We start from the raw sequence: 20,559 nt of genomic DNA, 5'->3' as shown, positions 1-20,559 counted from the left end.
CCACCCAGACACCTCTACTGTGCGCTAAATCAGTAGGATGAGAGTGTACTCACCCCCTTGTGGCTGCTGTGATGTCCTCAAGCGCCCATCCAACTCCGGGTACGCCATCGCCAGGATCCTGGACATCAGGTGGATCATGGTGCGACGGGCACCCCTCCCACGTTGGGAGGCCATCCCCAGCTGAGCCTCCACCGTCTTCTTGCTCCAGCGGCGAATGTCCTCCCATCTTTTCGGGCAATGGGTGCTCTGTCTGTGGTGGACCCCCAGGGTCTGGACGTCCTTGGTGATGGCACACCAAATATATTTTTTCTGGTGGGCGCTGACCTACATGATTTGTACCGGGGGAAGAGAACCTTATTACCAACTGCACCATCACAGTTATTGGCCCCCATCCCTACCCTTGCCATGTGGCACATGCACACACTGTTGTTTCATGCACGCCGCACTCTACTCCCTTCCTTCTTACATCCATCCCTCTCCACACAGGCATAGCCCATACAGCATGCTCCCAGAGTACTTACCTGGTTGTCTGGAGGACCGTAGAGTAGTGTGTACTGGGGGAGGACCCCATCCATGAGTTTCTCCAACTCCTACGATGTAAAGGCAGGGGCCCTTTCCCCAGACACTCGAGCCATTGTCTCTTCCAGACCGAGGTCACAGCAGCACTTGCAGTGTAGGTCCTCTCCTGTCGAAGATCAGGTATCGAGTGATTGAACAGATGGAAAATAGCGGTCATGTCCGCAGCGGTGCGCACCGTCACCGCCTTCGTACATCGTCATTGGCTCCTGGGACCCATAGGGTCCAATGTTAACCAATGCAGCATAGTGCCGCGGTCTTCGACCACCTACTGCGACGGTGTACAACGCCAGCGCAGTTACCTCACATCCTATTGTCCCACTTTACAGGTCAGGCAGCCGCCATTTGAGGGGCCCACATGGCTTCATTTTTACCTGCATCACATATACCTAGGCCTAGACTCAACACACATACAGACCACTTTTTGGATTATGATTTGTGTTCTGTGTAAGCTGTGGGTACGCACCTCTGAGTTGTTTGACTCTGTGTTCGCTGTTGTCCTTCATAGGCACCGTCCGCTGGGACATGTGAGGAGATGGCGGCATCCTCCGGTGTACCGACCATTGGTGGACCTGTTGACAATGGAGGAAAGACATGTGATCATCACCTACAGGCTTGGAACTGAGTACCCAGATGGAGCCAGACCTGATGTCCGCTAATCGCCATCCAACAGGAATCCCCCCTCTAGTGCAGGTGCTGTCAGTGCTCCATTTCCTTGCAAGTGGGTCATTTCAAACAACAGTGGCCATAGAATCAGGGATGTCCCAGCCTATGTTTTCCAACCTGTTGTCCAGAGTGTTGTGTGCCCTGCTGAAACACATGCGGAGCTACATCATTTTCCCTCAGGTGGAGGATTTGCCTACAGTGAAAGGTGATTTATATGCCCTGGGACATATTCCCAACATCATAGGTGCTATTGATGGGACCCATGTGGCTTTGGTACCCCCACACAGGAGTGAACAGGTGTACAGAAACTGGAAGAGTTATCATTCGATGAATGTACAGATGGTATGTTTGGCCGACCAGTACATCTCCCATGTGAATGCCATGTTCCCTTGCTCAGTGCATGATGCCTACATCCTGCGGAATAGCAGCATCCCTTATGTGATGGGTCAACTCCAGAGGCACCGTGTGTGGCTATTAGGTGAGCACCTGGAAGCAAGACAGTGGGAATGGTTGTCTGGGTCGGTGGATATCCCTACAGATTAGTGTGTGTCTAACAGTTGTCCCTCGCCATTTGCAGGTGACTCTGGTTACCCCAACCTGTCATGGCTACTGACCCCAGTGAGGAATCCAAGGACAAGGGCAGAGGAACCCTACAATGAGGCCCATGGGCGAACTAGGAGGGTGATTGAACGGACCTTCGGCCTCCTGAAGGCCAGGTTCAGGAGCCTCCATATGGTGGATCCCTATTCTGCTCACCAAAGAAGGTGTGCCAGATCATCGTGGCCTGCTGTATGCTTCACAACTTGGCTTTGCGATGACAGGTGCCTTTTTTGCAGGTGGATGGTCCAGATGGCGGTGTTGTTGAAGCTGTGGAGCCTGTGGACAGTGAAGACGAGGAAGCAGAAGAAGAAGACATGAACAACAGGGACTCAGTGATCCAGCAATATTTCCAGTGAAACACAGGTAAGAATACAAACCTGCCTACTACATGTACTTAAACACTACTACCTCTCTACTGTCTGTCGTTTCCACCCAGTGTATGGTCACTGATTTGTCACTTTCCCTTACGATTTCACAGATGTGGGTCCCACAGTGTGACTTCTGCTTTGATTCATCATGGACTATGTAAGGAAATGGCTCCCTGTTGCAGTTACCCTCCACTTTTTGCCTGATACTGATGCTGACTTGACTGATAAGTGTGCTGGGACCCTGCTAACCAGGCCCCAGCACCAGTGTTCTTTCACCTAAAATGTAGGATTGTTTCCACAATTGGCACACCCCTGGCACACAGATAAGTCATGTGTAAAAGGTACCAGTGGTGCCAAGGGCCCTGTGACCAGGGAAGGTCCCTAAGGGCTGCAGCACATGTTGTGCCACTCTAAGGGACCCCTCGCCTAACACATGCACACTGCCATTGCAGATTGTGTGTGTTGGTGGGGAGAAAAAGGCAACGTCGACATGGCATCCCCCTCAGGATGCCATGCACACAAAATACTGCCTGTGGCATAGGTAGGTCACCCCTCTAGTAGGCCTTACAGCCCTAAGTCAGGGTGCACTATACCACAGGTGAGGGCATAACTGCATGAGTAATATGCCCCTACAGTGTCTAAGTCTATTCTTAGACATTGTAAGTACAGTTGTGACCATATTAAGTATATGGTGTGGGAGTTTGTCAAAAACGAACTCCACAGCTCCATAATGGCTACACTGAATACTGGGAAGTTTGGTATCAAACTTCTCAGAATAATAAACCCACACTGATGCCAGTGTTGGATTTATTAAAAAATGCACACAGAGGGCATCATAGAGATGCGCCCTGTATTTTGCCCAATTGTTGAGTGCAGGACTAACTGGTCTGTGCCAGCCTGCTGCTGAGAGACGAGTTTCTGACCCCATGTGGTGAGGGCCTTTGTGCTCTCTGAGGACAGAAACAAAAGCCTGTTCTGGGTGGAGGTGCTTCACACCTCCCCCTGCAGGAACTGTAACACCTAGCAATGAGCCTCAAAGGCTCAGGCTTCGTGTTACAATGCCCCAGGGCACTCCAGCTAGTGGAGATGCCCGCCCCCTGGACACAGCCCCCACTTTTGGCAGCAAGTCCAGGGGAGATAATGAGAAAAACAAGGAGTCACCCACCAGTCAGGACAGCCCCTAAGGTGTCCTGAGCTGAGGTGACCCCTGCCTTTAGAAATCCTCCATCTTGATTCTGGAGGATTCCCCCAATAGGAATAGGGATGTGCCCCTCCCTTCAGGGAGGAAGCACAAAGAGGGTGTAGTAACCCTCAAGGACAGTAGCCATTGGCTACTGCCCTCCCAGACCTAAACACACCCCTAAATTCAGTATATAGGGGCTCCCCAGAACCTAGGAAACTAGATTCCTGCAACCTGAAGACGAAGGAGGACTGCTGACATGAGAACCCTGCAGAGAAGACGGAAACACCAACTGCTTTGGCCCCAGCCCTACCAGCCTGTCTCCCTACTTCAAGAAAAACTGCAACAGCGACGCGTCCCCCAGGGTCCAGCGACCTCTGAAGCCACAGAGGACTACCCTGCATCTAAAAGGACCAGGAACTCCCGAGGACAGCGGCTCTGTTCCAAAGAAGCTACAACTTTGCAACAAAGAAACAACTTTTAAAGGACTGCACGTTTCCCGCCGGAAGCGTGAGACTTTCCACTCTGCACATGACGACCCCGGCTGGACCTGCTGGACATTTATGAGGAGTTAGAGTGATGGGGGTGAGGGTGAGGGTGGGGGTATGTGCTGGCATGCAGGTAGGGTGGGGGATGTAATAGTTAAGATTTGACTTACCAGAGTCCATTCCTCCACCTACTCCTGCGAGGCCCTCAGGATGCAGAATCGCCAAGACCTGCTCCTCCCATGTTGTTAGTTGTGGGGGAGGAGGTGGGGGTCCACCGCCAGTCCTCTGTACGGCTACCTGGTGTCTTGCAATCATGGAACGCACCTTTCCCCATAGGTCGTTCCACCTCTTCCTGATGTCATCCTTTGTTCTGGGGTGCTGTCCCACGGTGTTGACCCTGTCCACGACTATCCGCCATAGCTCCATCTTCCTTGAAATGGATATCTGCTCCACCTGTGATCCGAATAGCTGTGACTCTACCCAGATGATTTCCTCCACCATGATCCTTAGCTCCTCCTCTGAAAACCTGGTGTGTCTTTGGGTGCCATGGATGTGTGATGTGAGTGATATGTGTGAGGATGTGTGGGGTGATGTGTTGTGGTGTGTGCTGTGAGGTGCATGGATGGTGTATGGGTGATTGGGTTTTGTGGCTCAGATTGAGTGGGTGCTCCTGGCTGGTCTCTCTCTCTGTTAGCAATCTTTTTTTTCAGTTAAAATGGTTGTGGGTAATGTGGGTGTGTGTTTTATAGTAGCGTGGGTGTGTGGGTGTGGTGTGTGTATGTGAGTCAGGTGTGTGTATTTTGAATTGTCCAATGTGGTGTAGTTTTGTAAGTGTGTGTGTATTTTGAGCGCAGTGGTGTGTACCACCAATGGTTTACCACGGTTGAAAGGCCGCTGCGGAGATTCGTGGGTCCTGATACTGTGGGCATATTTCTGTTGCTGTAACTGTGTGTGTTTTGGTACCGCCACTTTATCACTGACCTTTGGTGTTGCGGACTTGGGTGAGTGTCTGTATACTGGCGGATTTCTCTGTGTAGGTCATAATACGGGTAGCGGTATACGGCCGCGGACACGGTATGTTGGCGGCCGTCAGCACGGCGGTAGGCGGCATTTACCGCCAAGGTTGTAATGAGGGCCTAAGTCTCTTCCAAGCATAAAGTACCTGGTTCACGTGAAAAATCTCCGCAAAGGACCGCAGAGGAGGAGACGCGTGGAAACAAAGGGGTGTGCGTTGATTTCTCGGGCCTCACACAGCGATGCATCATTTTGTTTTCACGTAGGGACGGCTGTGCATAGATTTCCTGCACTCGGTCGTGGATCCTCTTCGGATTGCAGGGTTTTCAGATGCCCCGGGGACGATGCATAGATTTCGGGTGCTGCTAGGACGAAGTCACAGGAGCTGTGTCGATCCGGTAGGCGTTGCGTCAAATTTTCTACTGCACGGCAGGCGCTGCGTCGATTCCTCTCTGGAAGTCGGGCTGCGTCGTTCCGGCTCGGCTGTGTGTCGATCCGGTGAGGCCGGGCGTTGAATTTCTGGTCGCTGTGCTGGTTTTGCGTGGATCTCCTTGTTGCGAAGTCAGGCTGTGCTGTACCGGTTCAGCATGTGGTGAAACTTTCAACGCGGTGCAAGCTGTGCATCGTTTCTGGCAGGCTGTGTGCCGATTTTCACCGCGCAAGTGTCCTTCTTGCACAGATGAAGGGCCATATTTATACTCCGTTTGCGCCGAAATTGCGTCGTTTTTTTTTACGCAATTTCGACGCAAAACTAACGCCAACTAACGCCATATTTATACTATGGCGTTAGAGGCGAATAGCGCCAAAGTTCCCGGAATGTGCGTCATTTTTTAGCGTGAACCCCTTCCTTGCGTTAATGATATGCAAGGGAGGCGTTCCCGTCTAAAAAATGACTCCCAGGCCTTTACGTGGTATTTATACTCCCGGGCAAAAGAGACGCCCGGGAGTTGGCGTGGCAAAAAACGGCGCATTTGCGCCACTTTTTAACGCCTGCTCAGGGCAGGCGTTAAGGGGCCTGTGGGCTCAAAATGAGCCCACAGGTGCCCTCCCATGCCCCCAGGGACCCCCCCTGCCACCCTTGCCCACCCCAGGAGGACCCCCAAGGATGGAGGGACCCACCCCAGGGACATTCAGGTAAGTTCAGGTAAGTATAATTTTTTATTTTTTATATTTTTTTTTGGTGGCATAGGGGGGCCTTATTTGTGCCCCCCTACATGCCACTATGCCCAATGACCATGCCCAGGGGACAGAAGTCCCCTGGGCATGGCCATTGGGCAAGGGGGCATGACTCCTATCTTTACAATGATAGGAGTCATGTTGATGGGGGATGGGCGTCGTTAAAAAATGGCGCAAGTCGGGTTAAGACGATTTTTTCGACGTAACCTGACTTGCCCCATTTTAAGACGCCCATGCGCCATTTTCCCCCTACGCCGGCGCTGTCTGGTCTACGTGGTTTTTTCCCACGCAAACCAGGCAGCGCCGGTCTGATTGCGCCGTCTAACGCCATTCCATAAATACGGCGCCCGCATGGCGCTTCAGAATGGCGTTAGACGGCGCAAAACTTTTTGACGCTAAACTGCGTTAGCGCAGTTTAGCGTCAAAAAGTATAAATATGGGCCGAAGTCTTTTTGGTCCTGAGACTTCAGGGAACAGGAGGCAAGCTCTATCCAAGCCCTTGGAGAACACTTCTTCACCACAGCCAGTGACCAGCAAGGCAGCAGGGCAACAGCAAGGCAGCAGTCCTTCACAGAAAGCAGACAGGTGAGTCCTTTGAGCAGCCATGCAGGTCTTCTTGGCAGGATACAGGTTCTGGTTCAGGTTATCTTCTCCAGGAAGTGTCTGAGTTGGTAGGGGGAGAGGCCCTGTTTAAATACCCAAATGTGCCTTTGAAGTGGGGGAGACTTCAAAGAGTGGCTAAGAAGTGCACAAGGTTCCCTTTCAGTTCAATCCTGTCTGCCAGGGTCCCAGTAGGGGGTGTGGAGGTCCTTTGTTTGAGGGCAGGCCCTCCACCCTCCCAGCCCAGGAAGACCCATTCAAAATGCCGATGTATGCAATTGAGTCTGAGCATCCTGTGTTTGGGGTGTGTCTGAGTGAATGCACAAGGGAGCTGTCAACTAAGCCCAGCCAGACGTGGATTGTAAGGCTCAGAAATATTTAAGTGCAGAGAAATGCTCACTTTCTAAAAGTGGCATTTCTTAAATAGTAATATTAAATCCAACTTCACCAGTCAGCAGGATTTTGTATTACCATTCTGGCCATACTAAATATGACCTTCCTACTCCTTTCAGATCAGCAACTACCACTCAAACAATGTACAAGGGCAGCCCCAATGTTAGCCTATGAAGGGAGCAGGTCTCAAGGCAGTGTAAAACGAATTTAGGAGTTTTACACTACAAGGACATGTAAACTACATTGGTGCATGTCCTGCCTTTTGCCTACACAGCACCCTTCCCTATGGGCTACCTATGGGCATACCTTAGGGTTGTCTTATAGGTAGAAAAGGGGAGTTATAGGCTTGGCAAGTACTTTTAAATGCCAAGTAGAATTGGCAGTGAAACTGCACAACCAGGCCTTGCAATGGAAGGCGTGAGACAAGGTTAAGGGGCTACTGAAGTGGGTGGCACAATCATTGCTGCAGGCCCACTAGTAGCATTTAATCTACAGGCCCTGGGAACATATAGTACACTCTACTAGGGACTTATAAGTAAATTAAATAGCCCAATTGGGTATGATCCAATGCTACCATGTTTAAAGGGAGAGAGCATATGCACTTTAGCACTGGTCAGCAGTGGTAAAGTGCTCAGACTCTAAAAACCAGCAAAAACAGTATCTCAAAAATGAAGGGAGGCAGGCATAAAGTTAGAGGTGACCACCGTAAGGCTGTCAGGTCTAACATGTGTCCTCCCCCCCAGCTGAAAGTGGGGAGAGCTACCCAACCTCAACCTCATGGGAGCTCTCATCACTAAGGCGGAAGTATCTGGAGAGACCATCAGCATTGGCGTGTTCAATCCCCGGGTGATGCTCCACCGTAAAGTCCATCCCCTGTAGGGAAATGGACCACCTCAGGAGTTTAGGATTTTCACCCCTCATCTGCATGAGCCATATGAGGGGCCTGTGATCTGTCTGAACCCGGAAGTGGATCCCAAACAGGTATAGTCTCAGCTTCTTCAGTGCCCAGACCACAGCAAGTGCTTCTCTTTCAATAGCACTCCACCTCTGTTCCTGTGATAATAGTCTTCTGCTAATAAAGACTACTGGGTGGTCTAGGACCTCCTCATTTAGCTGTGCTAGGACCGCCCCTATGCCATGCTCTGAAGCATCTGTCTGCACAATAAATTCCTTGGATTAGTCAGGAGCCTTGAGCACGGGGACCATGCACATGGCTTCCTTCAGGAAGTCAAAGGCTTTCTGACAAGCCTCTGTCCAATTCACCAACCTAGGTAGCGGGGGCATTTTTCAACCCAAAGGGCATCACCCGGAATTGGTAATGGCCCACAGGTGTGGAAAATGCAGATCTTGCTTTGGCCCCCTCAGTCAAGGCGATCTGCCAGTACCCTGATGTAAGATCAAAAGTACTGTGGAATTTGGCAGCACCTAATCTGTCTACGAGCTCATCATCTCGGGGGATGGGATGAGCGTCAGTCCGTGTTACTGAGTTGAGACCCCGGTAGTCCACGCAGAATCGGAGTTCTGGCTTGGCACCGGGTGCAGCAGCCTTGGGTACCAGCACCACAGGGCTGGCCCAGGGACTACTAGATTTCTCAATAAGCCCTAGAGTCAACATCTTGGAGACTTCCTCCTTGATGCTGGCCTTCACCTTATCTGACAACCTGTAAATGTTGTTCTTTACAGGGGGACTGTCTCCCGTGTCAATATCATGGACACACAGGCGTGTGAGTCCAGGGGTGAGGGAAAACAGGGAGGAGTACAGTTCCAGTAACTGGTAGCAGACCTTTCTCTGGTCTAGGTCAGGAAGTCAGAGAGAATGACACCCTCCACTGACCCATCACCTTCCTTGGCAGAGAGGAGGTCGGGGAGAGGTTCACTCTCCTCCTCCATACCCTCATCTATCACCAGAAGCATGTTGACCTCTGTCCTCTCAAAGTGAGGCTTCAGTCGGTTGACATGGAGCTCCCTTAGGGGGCTCCTAGGGGATTGGAGGTCCACTAGGTAAGTGGCCTCCCCTTTCCGCTCCTTTACTTCAAATGGGCTAGACCAGTGGTCCTGGAGAGCTCTAGGCTCTACTGGCTCCATTACCCACACTTTGTCTCCAGACTGAAACTCCACCAGGGTGGCCTTCTGGTCATGCCAGCGTTTCATTACCGCTTGACTGGCCTCAAGGTTACTTTTGGCTATTTTCCAGAAGCAGTACATCTGGTTTCAGAGGGCCAGCATGTAGCTGACCACATCCTGAGGGGGTGCCTTGGGAGCTTTTTCCCACCCCTCCATGACAATGCTTAAGGGTCCCCTGTCAGGGTATCCATGGAGAAGCTCAAAGGGACTGAACCCCACCCCTTCTGGGGTACCTCTCTGTAAGCAAAGCGAAAACATGGTAAGAGGACATCCCACTTACGCCTCAGGGCCTCAGGGAGGCTGGTGATCATGCCTTTCAAGGTCATGTTGAATCTCTCCACAAGCCCATTAGATTGGGGGTGATAGGGTGTGGTGAAATTGTAGGTTACACCACACGCATCCCACATGGACTTCATGTATGCAGACATGAAGTTAGTATCTCTGTCAGACACTATCTCCTTTGGGAATCCCACACGGGTAAATATCCCCATTAGAGTTCTGGTCACCACCGGTGCAGTTATGGTCCTCAGAGGGATTGCCTCTGGGTAACAGGTGGCATGGTCCACTAAAACCAGGATGAACCTGTTGCCTAGGGCAGTTTTGGGGTCCAATGGACCAATGACTAACCCACACTTTCAAAGGGGGTGCCAACGACAGGGAGTGGGATCAGGAGGGCTTTTAACCTTTTCCCTGTTTTACCACTGGCTTGACAGGTAGGATAGGACCTATAGAACGCATCTGAGTTTGTCCTCATCAGGGCCAATAGAACTGGGTGACAAGCCTAGCAAAGGTCTTGTCTTGCCCCAAATGTCCTTCCAGGGGGATGTCGTGAGCGAGACCCAGTAGGAAGGCCCGGTAACACTGGGGGACCACCCTCGCACGCGCTGCCCCAATGGCTGGAACCTTAGGATCACTGTAAAGGAGATCATTCTCCCAATATATATGGTGATCGCCAGAGGCTTCACCTGCTGCCTGGGCTGAGGCCTGTTGCCTCATGCCCTCTAGAGTGGGACATTCTTTCTGCGCCTTGCAGAATTTCTCCCTGGCGGGCCCACCCTCAACTTGCCAGCCAGCAAGCTCAGGTAGGTCACCTACGGCGGCAATGTCTTCCCCAGTTGGCTCGGGGGCCCCCTCCTCAGGAACCCTGTCAACCAACGCGGGAACTTCTGGGACCGGTTTCCCGCACCCCTTGCCCCTCCTCTTGGCAGCTGTCTGGGCCTTTGTTCCAGGCTCCAGGCGCCCTTGACTTCCCTCCAGGGCAGCTATTGTCCGTGTGGTCATGCAGACCCATTCAGTCAATCCTAACATCTCCAAGTGAGACCTTAGCTCTACCTCCTTCCAGGTAGTGTGCTCAAGGTTGTTGCCTAACAGACAATCTACAGCCATTGCAGGACTCACAGCTACTTTTAGAGTACCAGAGACACCCCCCCCCCACTCAAAGGGAACCAGAGTTACCGGTAGGTGGCTCTCATGATTGTCGGCGACTATGACTTGGTGGAATGTATTTGGGAGGACCTGTTCTGCTGACACAAGCTGACCCCTGACAGTGGTGATGCTGGCTCCTGTGTCACGCAGAGCCTTTACCCTTTGCCCATTGATGTTGACCCACTGCCTATACTTGGAAGTATTGGCAGGCATGTGGGCTTTTGGCACCATCTCTGCATCTCCCAGGGACACTAGGGTTAACTCTATCTGCTCCCCAAAACTATCTGGGACTACCTCCTCCCCAAGCGCAACACTAGCCAACCCAGGTGTCTGCCCTCCCTTGGGGGGCTGTGCCCTCTTGGGACACTTGGAGTCGCCCTCAGAGTGCCCTTACTTACTGCACTCTGAGCATTGGGGTACAATCCTCCATGTCTTATGGTCAATGAACTCCTTCCTCTTGGAACCAGACCGGGCCTGGTTACCACTATTCCCATGGGAACTGTTTTGGGGGCCTTTTGAGAACTTTTTGTTTTTACATTTTCCCCCCCCCTCTTTCTTCTGATGGGAACCCTAACCACCTTTGTGGGTGTCCCCCCCAGATACCTTTTTGGACAATCTGGTGCTAGTCCAGAGGTCCGCCTCCTCAGCAAGCTTCCTGGGATCAGTCAGCTTACTGTCTACTAGGTGCTGACGCAACTCTGCAAAACAAGTACTGAACATATGCTCTCTCAGAATCAAATTATACAATCCTGCGTAATCATCTACTTTGTAGCCCTGCACCCATCCATTCAGTGCCTTACTGGAAAAGTAAAAGAAATGTACCCATGTTTGTGTGGACTGTTTAGTGCTGTCCCTGAATCTCTGATGGTATACCTCAGGGGTAAGCCCAAACTTGGCAAGTAAAATGGCTTTCATGCGTGAGTATGTGTTTTGATCCTTTGGGTCCAATGTGAGAAGTGTGTCCCTCCAAATTGTTGGCAGATACCCCCACATAGCTGTACCCCATTGCTCTTCAGGAACCCCATGAGCCCTTAGTGCAACTTCCTAAGCAGCTAGCCATTTATCAATGTCATCTCCCACCACAAAACTGAGCACCACATTTTGGGGCACACAAACCCTCTTTTCTCCATCAGGTCCTGCCTGTATGCTGCCACCATTCCTGCTGGACTCAGACTGCTTCGCCTTAAGATCCAGCTCCTTTAGACTCAGTTCGTGAGCCAACAAACGTTTCTTCTCAGCCAAAGCTCTCTCTGCCCTCCTTTCTTCCTGCTGAGCCTCAATTTTCAGCCTTGCCATTTACAATTGAAACTCTCTCTCCTCTCTCCTTTCCTCTGTGGTCAGGCCTTGATCAGAGAAACGGCTCCCTGGTTTAGCAGGGGGCACAATTGCAGTGGTAACATCATCCACTGATGGCAAAAAATCCTCTGGGGAGCCATCTTCTGGCTCTTCCTCCTCAGCATCCTCCTGAATGGGCTTCTGCACAGGCCCTCAGCGCCAGTTGAAATTCCTTCTTTCTGGAGGCACCTTGGGTGGATACTCCCATCGCCCTGCAGCACCCTTTCAACTGTTTGACAGTATATGTCTCCAACAGTGCCAGGTCAAAATCTTCTCCTTGAAACCCAGCCTGAGACATGTTGAGTGAGGATTTTAGTCAAAAATTGACAGGAAATATCGAAATAGCAAAAAGAGATAAAAATCAAGTTGACCTTCAACTGTGGGTAGGCAGTGAAATACTTAGCTACTGTATGTCACTGCACAAATACAAACCCTATCCTCACCGCTGAACACCAATGTTAGAAATGGGGTCTTTGGTTGGCAGTCAGGTTACCGCCTGTTCAAGCAAGGACCCTCACTCTAGTCAGGGTAAGTCACATACAATCCAAATTATCCTGTGCCCATCCTCTGGTATCTTGCCACTGAGCAGTCAGGCTTAACTTAGAAGGCAATGTGTAAAGTATTTGTGCAATAAATCATACAATAACACAATATAGCACCACAAAAATACACCACACAGTGTTTAGAAAAATAGATAATTTTTATCTTGATAAATGCAGGTCAAAACACTTAAAATGCAATACGTATATGTTGAGATATCACTGAAAAGTGATATAAAGTGTCTTAAGTCTTTTTAAAGCAAACAAAGGCCCTCATTATGAACACAGCGGTAAACACCGCACCGCCGGCGGTGGCGGTAATAACCGCCAACAGATGTGCGGTCCGAACTGCCAAATAATGAACCTACTGAAACACAGGCATCCTGAAAACCACGCACCACCTGCAGAGGAGTGCGGACAACGACGGCAGAGCTCGCCCACATGCCGACTGTAGGAGGCTGGCCTGGCTTGTAGTGGGTGCCAAGGGGTACTTACACTCTCTACCAGGTCCAGTTATCCCTTATTAGTGTAGAAGAGGTGTTTCTAGCAGCTTAGGCTGATAGAAGGTAGCTATAGCAGAGCAGATTAGGCTGAACTAGGAGACATGCAAAGCTCCTACTATACCACTGGTGTCATATGCACAATATCATAAGAAAACACATGTAGGAGGCTGGCCTGGCTTTTAGTGGGTACCAAGGGGTACTTAGACTCTGTACCAGGTCCAGTTATCCCTTATTAGTGTAGAAGAGGTGTTTCTAGCAGCTTAGGCTGACAGAAGGTAGCTATAGCTGAGCAGCTTAGGCTGAACTATGAGACATGCAAAGCTCCTACTATACCACTGGTGTCATATGCACAATATCATAAGAAAACACAATACACCGATATATTAAAAATAAAGGTACTTTATTTTTATGACAATATGCCAAAAGTATCTCAGTGAGTACCCTCAGTATGAGGATAGCAAATATACACAAGATATATGTACACAATACCAAAAATATGCAATAATAGCAAAAGGGAGTAATGCAAGCAATGTATAGTCACAATAGATTGCAATGAGAGCACATAGGTGTAGGGGCAACACAAACCTTATACTCCAAAAGTGGAATGCGAACCACGAATGGACCCCAAACCTATGTGAGCTTGTAGAGGGTCGCTGGGACTGTCAGAAAACAGTGAGGGTTAGAAAAATAGCCCACCCCAAGACCCTGAAAAGTAGGTGTAAAGTTCACCTATATTCCCCAGAGAGCACAGAAGTTGTGATAGGGGAATTCTGCAAGGAAGACCAACACCAGCAATGCAACAAAGGTGGATTTCCAGACAAGAGTACCTGTGGAACAAGGGGACCAAGTCCAAGAGTCGTGACAAAGTCGAGATTGGGCAGATGCCCAGGAAATGCCAGCTGAGGATGCAAAGAAGCTGCCACCGGATGGTAGAAGCTGTGGATTCTGCAAGAACGCAGAGGACTAGGAACTTCCCCTTTGGAGGATGGATGTCCCACGTCGTGAAGAAGCTTGCAGAGGTGTTCCCACACAGAAAGACCGCAAACAAGCCTTGCTAGCTGCAAGGGTCGCGGATAGGGTTTTTGGATGCTGCTGTGGCCCAGGAGGGACCAGGATGTCACCAATTGCGTGAGGGGACAGAGGGGGCGCCCAGCAAGATAGGGAGCCCTCACAGAAGCAGGCAGCTCCCACAGAAGTGCCGGAACAGGCACTACCAAGAGGAGTGAACCGGAGCTCACCCGAAGTCACAAAAGGAGATCCCACGACGCCTGTGCTAGAGACCCGGGGGATCATGGAATTGTCTCCCCAATGCCAGAATGGCATTGGGGTGACAATTCCATGATCTTAGACATGTTACATGGCCATGTTCAGAGTTACCACTGTGACGCTGTACATAGGTAGTGACCTATGTACAGTGCACACGTGTAATGGTGTCCCCGCACTCACAAAGTCTGGGGAATTTGCCCTGAACGATGTGGGGGCACCTTGGCTAGTGCCAGGGTGCCCTCACACTAAGTAACTTTGCACCTAACCTTCACCAAGTGAGGGTTAGACATATAGGTGACTTATAAGTTACTTAAGTGCAGTGAAAATGGCTGTGAAATAACATGGATGGTATTTCACGCAGGCTGCAGTGGCAGTCCTGTGTAAGAATCATCTGAGCTCCCAATGGATGGCAAAAGAAGTTCTGCAGCCCATAGGGATCTCCTGGAACCCCAATACCCTGGGTACCTCAGTACCATATACTAGGGAATTATAAGGGTGTTCCAGTGTGCCAATGAGAATTGGTAAAATTAGTCACTAGCCTGTTAGTGACAAATTTGGAAAGCAGAGAGAGCATAACCACTGAGGTTCTGGTTAGCAGAGCCTCAGTGAGACAGATAGGCATCACACAGGGAACACATACATATAGGCCACAAACTTATGAGCACTGGGGTCCTGGCTAGTAGGGTCCCAGTGACACATAACAAACATACTGACAACATAGGGTTTTCTCTATGAGCACTGGGCCCTGGCTAGCAGGATCGCGGAAGGCAGAACAAAGGGTTTCCTCTTAGAAAGGGTGTTACACCCTCTCCCTTTGGAAATAGGTGTTAAGGGCAGGAGAGGAGTAGCCTATCCTGGCCTCTGGAAATGCTTTGAAGGGCACAGATGGTGTCCTCCTTGCATAAGCCAGTCTACACGGTTCAGGGATCGCCCCAGCCCTGCTCTGGCGGGAAACTGGACAAAGGAAAGGGGAGTGACTACTCCCCTGACCAGCGCCTCCCCAGGAGAGGTGCCCAGAGCTCCTCCAGTGTGTTCCAGATCTCTGCCATCTTGGATGCAGAGGTGTGAAGGCACAATGGACACCTCTGAGTGGCCAGCGCCAGAAGGTGACGTCAGAGACCCCTCCTGATAGGTGCTTACCTCTCTCTGTAGCCAATCCTCCTCTGAGGGCTATTTAGGGGCTCTCCTGTGGGTTTCTCAGCAGATAACGAATGCAAGAGCTCCCCTTAGTTCCTCTGCACTTCTCTCTTCGACTTCTGCCAAGGATCGACCGCTGACTGCTTCAGGACACCTGCAAAACTGCAACAAAGTAGCAAGAAGACTACCAGCGACATTGTAGCGCCTAATCCTGCCAGCTTTCTCGACTGCTTCCTGGTGGTGCATGCTCTGAGGGCTGTCTGCCTTCACCCTGCACTGGAAATCCCGAAGAAATCTCCTGTGGGTTGACGGAGTCTTCCCCCTGCTACTGCAGGCACCAAACGTCTGCTTCACCGGTCCTCTGGGTCGCCTCTCATCTCGACGAGCGTGGTCCCTGGAACTCAGGAGCTGGATCCAAGTGACCCCCACAGTCCAGTGGTCCTTCTGTCCAAGTTTGGTGGACGTAAGTCCTTGCCTCCCCACACCAGACAGTAATCCTGTGTACTGCGTGAACTGCAGCTGCTAGGGCTTCTGTGCACTCTTGCAAGGATTCCTTTGTGCACAGCATAGCCCAGGTCCCCAGCACTCCGTCCTGCATTGCCCAACTCGCTGAGTTGACCTCCGGCTTCCTGGCACCCTCTTTTGTGTTGCTGAGTCGACTGTTGTGCTCGGATTTCTTGAACGCCTGTTCAAGTGCTTCTGCGGGTGCTGCCTGCTTCTGCGTGGGCTCCCTGTGTTGCTGGGCGCCCCCTCTGTCTCCTCCCCCAAGTGCCTCCTGGTCCTTCCTGGGCCCGGGCAGCACCCTTTATCCTTAACTGTGACTCTTGCAGGTAGCAAGGCTTGTTTGTGGTCTTTCTGCGTGGAAACAACTCTGCATCCTCCAGCATGCCATAGGACATCTTCTGACCAAAGGAGAAGTTCCTGGCACCTTCCGTCGTTGCAGAATCTTCAGCTTCTTTCTCCCAGAGGCAGCCCTTTTGCATCTTCATCCGGGGTTTAGTGGGCTCCTGCCCCCCTGGACACTTTTGTGACTCTTGGACTTGTTCCCCTTCCTTTACAAGTCTTCAGGTCCAGGAATCCGTCTTCAGTGCTTTGCAGTCAGTTGTTGTCTTTGCAGAATCCCCTATCTCAACTTTACTGTCTTTCTGGGGTAGTAGGGTAACTTTACTCCTACTTTTCAGGGTCTTGGGGTGGCGTATCTTGGACACCCTTAGTATTTTCTTACACTCCCAGCAACCCTCTACAAACTACACTAAGCCTGGGGTCTCTTTGTGGTTCGCATTCCACTTTCAGAGTATATGGTTTGTGTTGCCCCTGTGCCTATTGTCTCCTATTGCATTCTATTGTGTCCTACAGTGTCTGCACCACTTTTCTAAGTGTTTTACTTTCCTGATTTTGGTCTGTGTGTATATTTTGTGTATTTTACTTACCTCCTAAGGGAGTATATCCTCTGAGATACTTTTGGCATATTGTCACTAAAATAAAGTACCTTTATTTTTAGTAACTCTGAGTATTGTGTTTTCTTATGATATATTGCATATGACACCAGTAGTATAGTAGGAGCTTTGCATGTCTCCCAGTTCAGCCTAAGCTGCTCTGCTATTGTTACCTTCTATCGGCCTAAGCTGCTAGACACCTCTTCTACACTAATAAGGGATAACTGGACCTTGCACAAGGTGTAAGTACCAGTATGTACCCACTACACGCCAGGCCAGCCTCCTAGACCAGCTCGCCCATGCCAAAAGCTGGTGCTGAGAGGTTCAGAAGGACAGAGTGAGCGTCAAGCAAGTGTTGGGCACTAAGCAAAGGTGGGGCCTCTCTTCGGGGAGTCTCAGCCGGTGCAGTGGGCGTCCTCGAAGAGATGATTCTTCAGTTCATTCTGGAGGAGAACAAAGGAGCTCGCTTGTCGCACAGAGTCTAGTTTGAGGGTGTGTTGGAGCACTCGGAGGGAACCACCTTGTAAGACAGGTGAACTGGTCACAGCATAATCAGCGCTTGGGTTAACATGGAGTCACTTGGGTCCAGCTGGTCAGGTTCTTCAGAGATCCAATCAAGCAGTGCCAGCCTTGGAGCATCTTGGACATTACGTGCATAACACGGAGTGGTCAAAACTCTGTGAACTCTGCCAGCTGTGCGAAGTTAACGTCCACTCCCAGGGATTGCTCCCAAATAAAGAATAGTGGCTGAGGCTTCGAGATCAATGAACAAGCTACGAGCTGTGAAAATACTTCCACATCGTTTCTAGGAGAGCCCTGCCGCAGCCTTGACTGTAGGGGGTTTCAGGAGACCCCCTCCCGATGCAGCTTCACTGTCATCAAACGTGGTGAATCGTGCATCATCCTGGGTGTAAATCAACTCCAGTTAGATCAGACCCTCAGAGAACGACTCAATGCGTAACTGTAATCAGCTGACCCCACCCGCAGGCTCTCCTTCACCCGCAGGAGCGTGCCCTTGCAGGGTAGTCATCGGGTTGGACTGAAATCAAAATTAGTCCAAGGCACAAAACTTAACAAGCATTTGAAATGCATACATCTCGCTTTGCTTGAGTTAGAGCTGTTGGTGTTGTAAATGCATTAGTTGACTTTTCTTGCCACATAAATTGGTGAACCCGCTGCATAATTTGGTCCTCTCTACCACATCATTCCAGTGGCCCTGCATATAACTAAAGCACTTCCATTTACCCTCTTCCTCTATTTGCAGCAAAAATGAAAATGTTGCCATTATTGATTATCTTTCCATTATTATTTAGGGGTCCCCCAAACCTAGTGAGAGGTCCCAGAGGTGACCAGACAGAAAGAACATGTCGTGCTGTCTGTTTTGTCCCAGGACCACCACTTGGTGAGCTATGGGGAAAGATGTTTCATAAAGGATTATGGGCAAGTTTCTGAGTGCAGCAAATGTTGCAGCATCTTGACTGCAAAGCTCAGAATAGCCCCTAGAGACTACACGATTATGCTGCCTTTAAATTATCCAGTTTGGATGCCTCTAAGGCAGTGGTTCCCAACCTGTGATCCGGGGACCCCTGGGGGTCCGCAAAGCCTTCTCAGGGGGTCCGTGAGAGCCTAGAAAATTTAAAAATATCATTAAATATTGAAAAATTAGGTCCCCAGCTTCCAGTAATGACTCAGGCGGGGGTCCCCTGGATTCCCATGATTCAGTGGGGGTCCCTGAGTTCCATTAATGTTAAAGTGGGGGTCCACAGAAATCAAAAGGTTGGGAACCACTGCTCTAAGGAAAGACGTTGCAATTCTCCACTGAGTACAAATGCAGTGGTCTGGGCACTCTATAAGTGTGATCACATATCATATTAATAGCATTCTTATATCTAGCGCCTACTTCCAAAGAAGCACCAACAGAGAGAGAGCGCATGTGTGTATCAGTCTGCTACCTCTCAACTCCGAGTGGAACCAGCTCGCACTGGAGGACTGAGCATCCGCAGCACTAAGGCGCCTTTCGGGGGCTGCTGGGCTTAGAAAAGTAGGTCACATCGCATTGCAAAAATGCCGAATATCCCATTCATTCTGTGAGGCAGCCTGGGAAACAAAGGTTCAGGTTGGAAAATGTATTTAGGCTTCAAGGCTGGGAACTGAAATCGCAGGTGCCAGGGAGCTGTATTCTGAAACAGAAGCAAAATCTGATTTGATGTGATTATTTATTTGTTGAACAGGCTTCGTGGCACTAGAAAACAACAAACTAGTGAAAGAGAAAAACAGTGCAAGCGAAACAGGACCGCTCTCAGGCTGTTCTTGGGGGCAATGACGTGAATCCCTCCTCTCCAAAGAGGCAGGTTATCCCAGAATGTTCTGCTCAAACAGCAGCCAGCGAGGTAGTCTAGGTGCTTGTGGGACATGACCGTATTCCTGGGGTGCCAGCTCAAGGGGTGACCCCAGTAGCTAGCCAGCCTGAGTGGATAGGCCCAGGCTGCGCATCCTCACCTGACATAGGACGTCTTGGCCACTCAGGTGAGGCTCAAGGTGAAGAACATGAACATGACACCTTTGGCTCCTGCCCCTGCTGAAGGGGGCACAACTATGATTCAGTCTCATGCAATGCAACACTCAGTGAGTGGCCTGAACGTCTTCTTATCTCAGAACGATTCCTTCAATAGCTTGGAAAAAGAGTCAAGTCATGGCCGCTAGGTGGCGATAACAGATAAGAATAGCGCCTACTCCCAATGGTTCGCAGGAAACACATCTTATTTATCCATATTTTATTTGTATAGCGTTTACTACCCTTGATAAGGCGTCGAAGCGCTTTACGGCGAGTAGCACGCTACTCAGAGCCCAATTAGTGGTCAGGCAATTGGTTATTGGGGTTAGTGTGCATGCTGCGTGGGGGTTTGTTTCGTTTGATGTGATTATCACATGAGGCACAGTAACTAGCTGGAACTAGTATTGTTAAGGTTTCAAAAGAGCCTTAAGGCAGATAGGCGTGAGAGTTTTAGAGTAACTTGTACACAGATGAGAGAGACAGAAGGTAGAAAGAAGGAGAGGTCGATTTAAAAAGCATAAGTGATTGGAAGGTCAGTTTTTTCATGCAGGAGTTTAGAGGATACAACAGGTTGAGAATTTTTGAGTGCAATTTGTGGATGTAAATCTGTTGAAAGAAACAGTTTGATTTAAAGATACTTCTCACAGTAAAAAAGGAAGCACCGTGTGACCCCCACTACAGCATATTAAATCCTATTTTACAAAAGTATTGGGAAATCATGCAAATTATGTGCACCATAAACAATATCTTATAAAAAATGTTTGTAAACATCCATCAACTTGAAATTATAACAAGACGCAATTAATATCGACACATTGCAGTAACCATTAGTGTATTCAGTGCCAGGTTTGGAAGGCACCTGAACCGGAAGAGCAACCCCAACAGAACAGACACCATGTCCAGCTGAATGGATGTGTCTGAGGTCACCTTCTCCTTCTAGGTCCACCTTGCCTCGTAGTGGAGAGCGTTATGCATTCATATTATCAAACTGTGACTTATTTACGAGGAAGAGATATGCTTGTTTTATTTAAATTTGCACCATATTCTGCATGACAGAGAAGTTTATGGATGCAGGAGAATTAAATATATACAAAGAGTAAGTAATCTTGCAGTGGAGGTACCTAGGTATCGCAGCTGGTTGCTCGGTCAATTCTTTTACATTCTACAGAAATACGCAAA

The sequence above is a fragment of the Pleurodeles waltl genome, chromosome 1_2 (genome assembly GCF_031143425.1).
Source record: "Pleurodeles waltl isolate 20211129_DDA chromosome 1_2, aPleWal1.hap1.20221129, whole genome shotgun sequence".
NCBI lineage: Eukaryota > Metazoa > Chordata > Amphibia > Caudata > Salamandridae > Pleurodeles > Pleurodeles waltl.
Note: the sequence above shows the minus strand (reverse complement) of the source record.